The sequence below is a fragment of the Propithecus coquereli genome, unplaced genomic scaffold (assembly GCF_000956105.1).
Source record: "Propithecus coquereli isolate 6110/MARCELLA unplaced genomic scaffold, Pcoq_1.0 Scaffold10, whole genome shotgun sequence".
Lineage (NCBI taxonomy): Eukaryota > Metazoa > Chordata > Mammalia > Primates > Indriidae > Propithecus > Propithecus coquereli.
Genome location: NW_012133858.1, coordinates 8,954,905 through 8,962,489, shown reverse-complemented (window position 1 = coordinate 8,962,489; position 7,585 = coordinate 8,954,905).

Genomic DNA, 7,585 nt, shown 5'->3' with positions numbered 1-7,585 from the left:
GCCACGGAGCACAGGGCTGGGCAGGAGTTGGGTTTTCTCCTTGCCTCCCAAGGCTGCTGCTTCCTCTATCACCACTCTGCCCATCCCCACACACACCTCAAGGGAGCCACTCCTCCTTCGGGAAGCTCCTGTCCACTGCCTATCCCTGTTTGCCCTTCCAGTGGCTGTCATCTACTAAGCTCCTGCCAATCTCTAAAGTCTTCTTCCTTCCTTCCTTCCTTTCTTTCTCTCTCTCTTTCTTTTTTCTTTCTTTCTTCCTTTCTTTCTTTCTTTCTTTCTTTCTTGAGTTTTGCTTTTGCCCAGGCTAGAGTACAGTGGCATCATCATAGCTCACTGCAACCTCCAACTCCTGGGCTCAAGTGATCCTCCTGCCTCAACCTTCCAAGTATCTGGGACTACAGGTGCATGCCACCATGCCTGGCTAATTTATTTATTTTTTTTGTAGAGATGGAGTCTCACTATGTTGCTTAGGCTGGTCTCTAACTCCTGGCCTTGAGTGATCGTTCCACCTCAGCCTCCCAACATGCTGTGATTACAGTCATGAGCCACAGCACCTGGCCTTCCAATCTCTAAATTCTATGAAGAACTTTGGCTCATTTTTTTTTCTTATTAAATATTTATTACGTATTTAAGTATCTACCATGCCAAACAGTTTGCTGTATGTACAAAGATGCACGATTCTCAATTTTTTTTTTTTGAAACAGGGTCTCACTCTATTGCCTGGGCTAGAGTGCCGTGGCATCAGCCTAGCTCACAGCAACCTTGAACTCCTGGGTTCAGCCTCCTGAGTAGCTGGGACTACAGGTGTGCACCACCATGCCCGGCTAATTTTTTTTATTTTTAGTTACCCAGATAATTTTTTCTATTTTTAGTAGAGACTGGTCTTGGTCTTGCTCAGGCTGGTCTCAAACTCTTGACCTCAAGCGATCCTCCTGCCTTGGCCTCCCAGAGTGATAGGATTATAGGCGTGAGCCACTGTGCCCAGCCAATGCACAATTCTTGTCCCTAAAGGTGAGCTCATAGTTTAATGAAGAAATATAAAACAAATAATTACAAGACTAGGTGGTAAATGCCTCAATGGACAGGCAATATTTACAAACACAGAAGCATGGACGCTTGGAAATGGTGGTGTATTAGTTTCCTGTGGCTGCTGGCAAGTACCACAAAGTACCACAAACTGGGAGGCTTAAAACAATAGACATTTATTCTCTCACAGTTCTGGGGGCTAGAAGTCCAAAATCACAGTGTCAGCAGCACCCCACTCCCTCTGAGACTCTGGGAGAATCCTTCGTTCCTCTCCCTGGCTTCTGGCAGTGGCTGACACTCCTTGGCTTGCAGCTGCATGGCTCAGATCTCTGTCAGCACATGGCGTTCTCCCTGTGTGTTTGTCTTCATGTGGTTATTTCCTTTCTTATAAGGACATTAGTCATATTGTATTAGGAGCCCACCCTAATGATCTCATCTTGATTCGATATGCAAAGACCCCATTTCCACATAAGATCACATTCACAGATACTGGGAGTTAGGACTGCAATGCATCTTTTGGGGGGACACAGTTCAACCTGTAACAGTTGGATGGGAAGGAAAGCAAGGGAGGGAGAGAGAAGGCTGGCTCAACAGATGGGGTGAGCAGGTAAATTAGAGTCAGCCAGGTAGAGTAGGGGAGGGGGAAAGGGTATCATGTCTTCTGGAGTGATGGGTCCAAAAATTGAGGTCTGAGAGGATGACGCCTCTCAAAACTGCGAATGATTCAGTGTGGCAGGCGTCCGGGATCTGTGCCACAGTGTGGTGGGAGCCAGGGCGCACCTCTGGTCATCCCCCCACAAACATGCCTGCACTCCTTTACGCTCCTTTTTCAGCTGACGGCAACCAGACGTCTTAGACCTCCACTTCCCCATCACTTCCCACACTCCCAGTTGGTCCCTAAATCCACATAATTCTGCCTCTTAAGTGTCCTAAACCTACCTTCTCATTTCCAGCCCCACCGCCTAGTTCAGGCCCCATCATTACACACCTTAGTGCACTGGTCCTTCCACATTCAGGCCTGTCCACCCCTCTGGCCCCTTCCTCTGCTGCCAGAGCCATCGCTTGGTGCTCAGGACAGTGCCCTTCCCAGGGAGAAGGTGCCTGGGCAGGCGGTAGGTGGGCGCGCATCGCGTCACCAGGGAGGCTGCCTTAGCCTGCTGCCTGAGCGTCACAGCCCCTGCCTCATCAGACCCTGAGAGACAGAGCGTTTGCTTCCCAGAGGACTCCAGCTTCTGATCTGCTCTTTAGGAACTTTTTTCCCCACCATGAATTAACAAGTTGATATACTGATTTCATTTTTAAAATGCAAGTTAAATTAGTTCCTAGAATTGAATCCTTCCATCGCTCCCCTTTACCTTCTGATTGAAATCCCGGCTCCTTGTCATGGTTTGCAAAGCTGTCAGTGATCTGACCTTGGACCACCTATCCAGCCCCCTAGTCTTCTGCTCCTCCACAGGACCCTGGACCCTAGATGCTCCTGGATTATTTGAGCTCCTGCTGGGTGGCAGTCTTTCTTCTGCCTGGGATGCTGCCTCCTCCCACTTCTGTTTCTAGCTAACTCCAGCTTGTTCTTCCCAATGCAGCTCAGGATTTGCTCCTGAATGAAGCCTTCCCCACCTCTTCCAGGCAGGGTCAGGTAGCCCTCCTCTGTGTCCCCATAATCCCCCATTCCACCGTCAATGACAGCCTCCTAATCCTGTGTGATCTCCAAATCTAAGTGGTTGGTTTTCTTATTTATCTTTCCCTCAAGAGTGAAAGCAGCTCGAGCAGGCTCCAGGTCAGTTCTCCCAAAAGCAGTGTACCCAAGTCATTGTTCTTATGGCATCTGTGGGGATATCTGTGCTTTTTTTTTTTTTGCCTAATTTTTATTTTGCTTTTTCCTGATGGAATTGCTGGAGTTCTACAGACATTAGCTGGGGACTCTAAGGCACCCTCCTTCAAAGTGGTAGTGTTTGTACCCATAATGGCTGCTGAGGCACAAAGACTGAGCTGGAGCAGAGAAGAGGCAGCTGGGAGCACAGCGGTGGCTGAGATGTGAGGTCACAGGACACTCTGAAGACCAGTCTGAGGGCGAATCACAGCTGCAAATGCTTGAAATAACCAGTCTGTCACCCGTAATATTTGCTACAAATTAGGGTTTATGATTTATGGTATTTATAATTAGTATTTCAGAATTAGTATATTATTTTGTGATTTTTGAGATCTTGATTAACAGTAAATAAAAGAAGAACAGCCACAAGGGAACTAAACAACATCATTTACAAAACGTTGTAAATTTGTTGTGAGCTAATTTAAAATATCAAGTCTGAGGTGCTTTGGGTCAAACTATTTTTAAACATCATTAAAATGCCAAAAAGATAGGAACAAAGGAAAGTACTTTTTTAAAAGTACTCAAAAGGGATTGATTAAGCCAGGCTCCACCCCCAATTGTGTTAACTTCATTCCTCTGTGCTGGAAGTAGGGGGTACAAAGATGAGTAAAAGGGTTCCTGCCCACCGTCTAGTGGGAGAGACAGGCTGGCAACACAACAGTTAAGAATCAGGGAGATAATATAGGTAAATAGTTTAGACTTGACGAGTTGGATTTATCTTTGAAGGCAGTCATTCGAAGAACAAGAACTAGCTGCCTTCCTGCCAAAGCTAGTTTGTGAGGGTTGAGTTCTTAGGTATAATTCAAATAATGAGTCAATGCTGGGCGTGATGGCTCACACTTGTAATCCCAGCACTTTGGGAAGCTAAGGTGGGAGGATTGCTTGAGGCCAAGAGTTTAGGACCAGCCTGAGCAACATAGTGAGATCATGTCCCTACAGAAAATTTAAAAATCAGCTGCATATAGTGGTGCATGCCTGTAGTCCCAGCTACTTGGGAGGTTGAGGCAGGAGGCTTGCTTGAGCCCATGAGTTTGAATCTGCATGAGCTATAATTGGGCCGCTGCACTCCAGCCTGTGTGACAGAGAAAGACCCTGTCTCAACAACAACAACAACAACAACAACAAAACCCAAACCCAGCAAACACAGAGTGAGTCAAATCAGTCCTCAAAGCAAATAACTGAAAACATTGCATAGGCTACCAATCTTTGTCCCTCAGGCAGAAAGTTACCACACTTTTTCCTGCTGGTATTGAATTCGGTGGCTTAACACAATATTTTCTGGGATGTTCTGTGGATTCTATTTCTAGAGAGCTGCTCCATTACCTGAATAGTTTCCTTTGAGTTTTCTTTTATTATTCAGAAGTAATTATTCTTCGTTTTAAATTGCTTTGCTTTGTCCTTTTTCTCCCGGAATTTTGTGTTAAACATCTAGGGTGCTATCATTCTGTTTTGAAAATTTCTTAGGAAATCACCCATTGTTTGCTCTTTGTGGCTTTAAAAGGAAGTATTTTCTTTAAGGTGATGGTGGAATGGTTGCTACCATACTAGACCTAATTAGTGAATAATAGTAGTTAAAGAAGAGGTTTGTGTGAGAGCTAGGAAAATTCTCTAAGATAGGTTATTCTTTGGTAAATCACTCATCTTCATAGAGTCCTTTCTTACTGTGGGTAATCTTTTTGCTATTGGTTGGCAATGAACTTACTTATGAGAAGATATGATACCTCATGGCTTTTATTTGTTTGAAATGAAAAAAAAATTCTTTCTCCCTTCAATAACAGACAGTGGTACTTTTCTGTTATAATTCAAAACACATAAAGGGACAATGAAAACTGGATACTAGCCAGGCGGGTTGGCTGACTGACTCCTGTAATCCTAGCACTCTGGGAGGCCAAGGCGGGTGGATCATTTGAGCTCAGGAGTTCGAGACCAGCCTGAGCAAGAGCGAGACTCCGTCTCTACTAAAAAAAATAGAAAGAAATTATCTGGGCAACTAAAAATATACAGAAAAAATTAGTGGGGCATGGTGACGTGTGCCTGTAGTCCCAGCTAACTGGGAGGCTGAGGCAGGAGGATCGCTTGAGCCCAGGATTTGGAGGTTGCTGTGAGCTAGGCTGACGCCACGGCACTCTAGCCCAGGCAAAAGAGTGAGACTCTGTCTCAAAAAAAAAAGAACACTGGATACAGATAAAACATTGACACTTACTAAGAAAATAGTAATATTTGTCAATTGATGTATTAAGTACTTGCAATCATCATTTGCATCTCAAATCATAAGGAGGCAGCATAGTCTCATGGGAGGAGGGGGAAGTGAGTGTTTGGAGCTCCTATTCTTCATGCTTCCTGTGCTGTCCTTGTCCAGATGGCTCCCAGGAGCTGGGAAGGTGTCACAAAGTCATTCAGTTGCCCTGCTTCCTGGTAGAGTGTGTCCCTTAACCACATGAAATAATATCTCCCTAATGCTAAAAATAACCAGAGTCTGAGTCCAAGACTTCCATGTTGACCATCTCACGTACCTGGTAGCCCTGGGGAGCAGGGTGTTCTCATCTCACTCATCTCTAATAACAGCGTACCATCAAGCCTAGCCAAAGTTACTTCCTTAATAATTAGTCCTGGAATAGAACCCCCTCTGCGGTGGTTATTGACTTGCCAAATGTAACACTGACTTTACACCACAGTTTTTTATTTTTATTTCTTATAGAGATGGGGTCTCACCATGTTGCCCAGGCTGATCTTAAACTCCTGGCCTCAAGCTATCTTCCTAACTCGGCCTCTCAACATGCTGGGATTACAGACAAAAGCCACTGCACCCAGCCTTATACTATAGTTTTTTGTCTCATGGAGACAAAAACACTTTTCTCATAGAGTATGTTTTGTTTTGTTTGTAGGGAAAAGGAACAAAATAAGGCAAAACCCCAAATTATCCTATGTGTGAATTACTTCTCTGATAGAAATCAGAATCTAAGTTTTAAGTCACAACTATAACTGGCTATATAGTTTTGTTCAGTGACTTCACTTTGCTGAGCTTCAGTTTCCTCAGATGGAAAATGAATGTGCATATAAGGGAATGATATTCCAGTGTTAAGTTGTGGGAACATATCAGATAGAGCAAATTGGGGAGCAATCGTAGTCAAATATGCTGACATGCATGAATATAAGAGAGTTATATCTGGGTTCTGTTTTCACTTCTATGCCTGATTCTTTCTGGTCCTGGGACATTTTTTCAGCATCTGCATTCATTTGTTCATTCACTCACTCATTTATTCAATAAATATTTATTGTCTCAATATGTGCCAGGCTCTGTCCTAGGCTCTGAGGATACAAGGGTGTACAAGAAGGGCAGCATTCTTGCTTTCAGAGAAAGCACTACGTTCTAGTGGGAGAGATGAACAATAAATACATAAGCAAACAAATAAACAAGATCATTGCAGATTATGAAAAGTGGTTAGAAAGAAACAAAAAGGGTGATGTGATGGAAGGTAACTGAGGCACTCAATTTTAGGTAGATGCCTCTAGAGATGCCATTTGAGCTGAGACTTGACAAATGAAATGTCAACAACCTCAGCTTCTAAGCCTGCCAAGATAGAAAGGTTATTCTTATTAGTAATTTGTAGGTGCAAAATGATCCATTTAGACTGTTCCCAATGCACAATACACTTTGTTGACAAGATGCTTAAGCAAAATGCTGCAGATGTCGGCTTCAACTTTGTGGATTTCCATAGCACCTTCCAGTCAGATTGGTCCTGGTCATTACCAACTACTCCCTCATTTGGGGAGGGAGGACACAGGGCGTCCTCTGACTCTGTGGTATGCACACTAGCTCTCACCAGGCCTGCTCGAACTAGGCTGTAGGCAAAGAACAAACATCCACTTAATCACAGCTGAACTGTGCAGACAAAGGTGTGGCCACCTGCTTCCTCCAGCCCTGCCTATGCCAATTAGGAGTTCCTGAGCCCATCGGTGACCTCCTGGGAACAGAGCTGACTCACAGAGCACTGGCAGCAATTTTGGCCTGGGAGGGGTGGGAGAGAGAAGGCTTGGATTAAACGCAGGCAGAACTGGTGGCTGCCTAGTAACATGACTGGAATTTTTCTCCACTGACATGTCCACAATACTTGAAATTCTACTGTTAGAGGTTAGCATCCAATCCACTTGGTTTTGAAAGTTTTTTATTTGGTTTTTGGTTTTTGGTCTTTAGGTCTCTGATTAATGTGAGTTTTTGGAGGAGGGACCACTCTTTAAACATAAATTGGACATCTTAAAAAAGACTCACCAAAAATTCTAAAGATGGCAAGAGTCAGGTCATAGGTGTCATGCCCTGGATCTCATTTTATCCAGAATCACCCCACATCTGAAATGACAAGTATGTACACCCTACTCTTAAGGATGACTCCTACTCTTCTAACTTTCCTACTGCGTTACCCTCATTGCATTGTTCTTCATACTCCTGAAGACCTCTCTCTTCGGCTCACAATCTGTGTTTGACTTAAGACACATTCATAGAGAACTGTGACTCAAGGTAGAGGGCCATGATTCTATGTCTGTTCGTGCATGTGTGATTTTATAACTTTATTTGACAATCAGTGGTTAGTTCTGATTCACACTGACTATAGATTTTTCAAAATGGTGACAAGTCCATTGGTAATCAATATATAGAGCTTGTTTGGTGAGTCTTCATCCTCCTTATGTTTT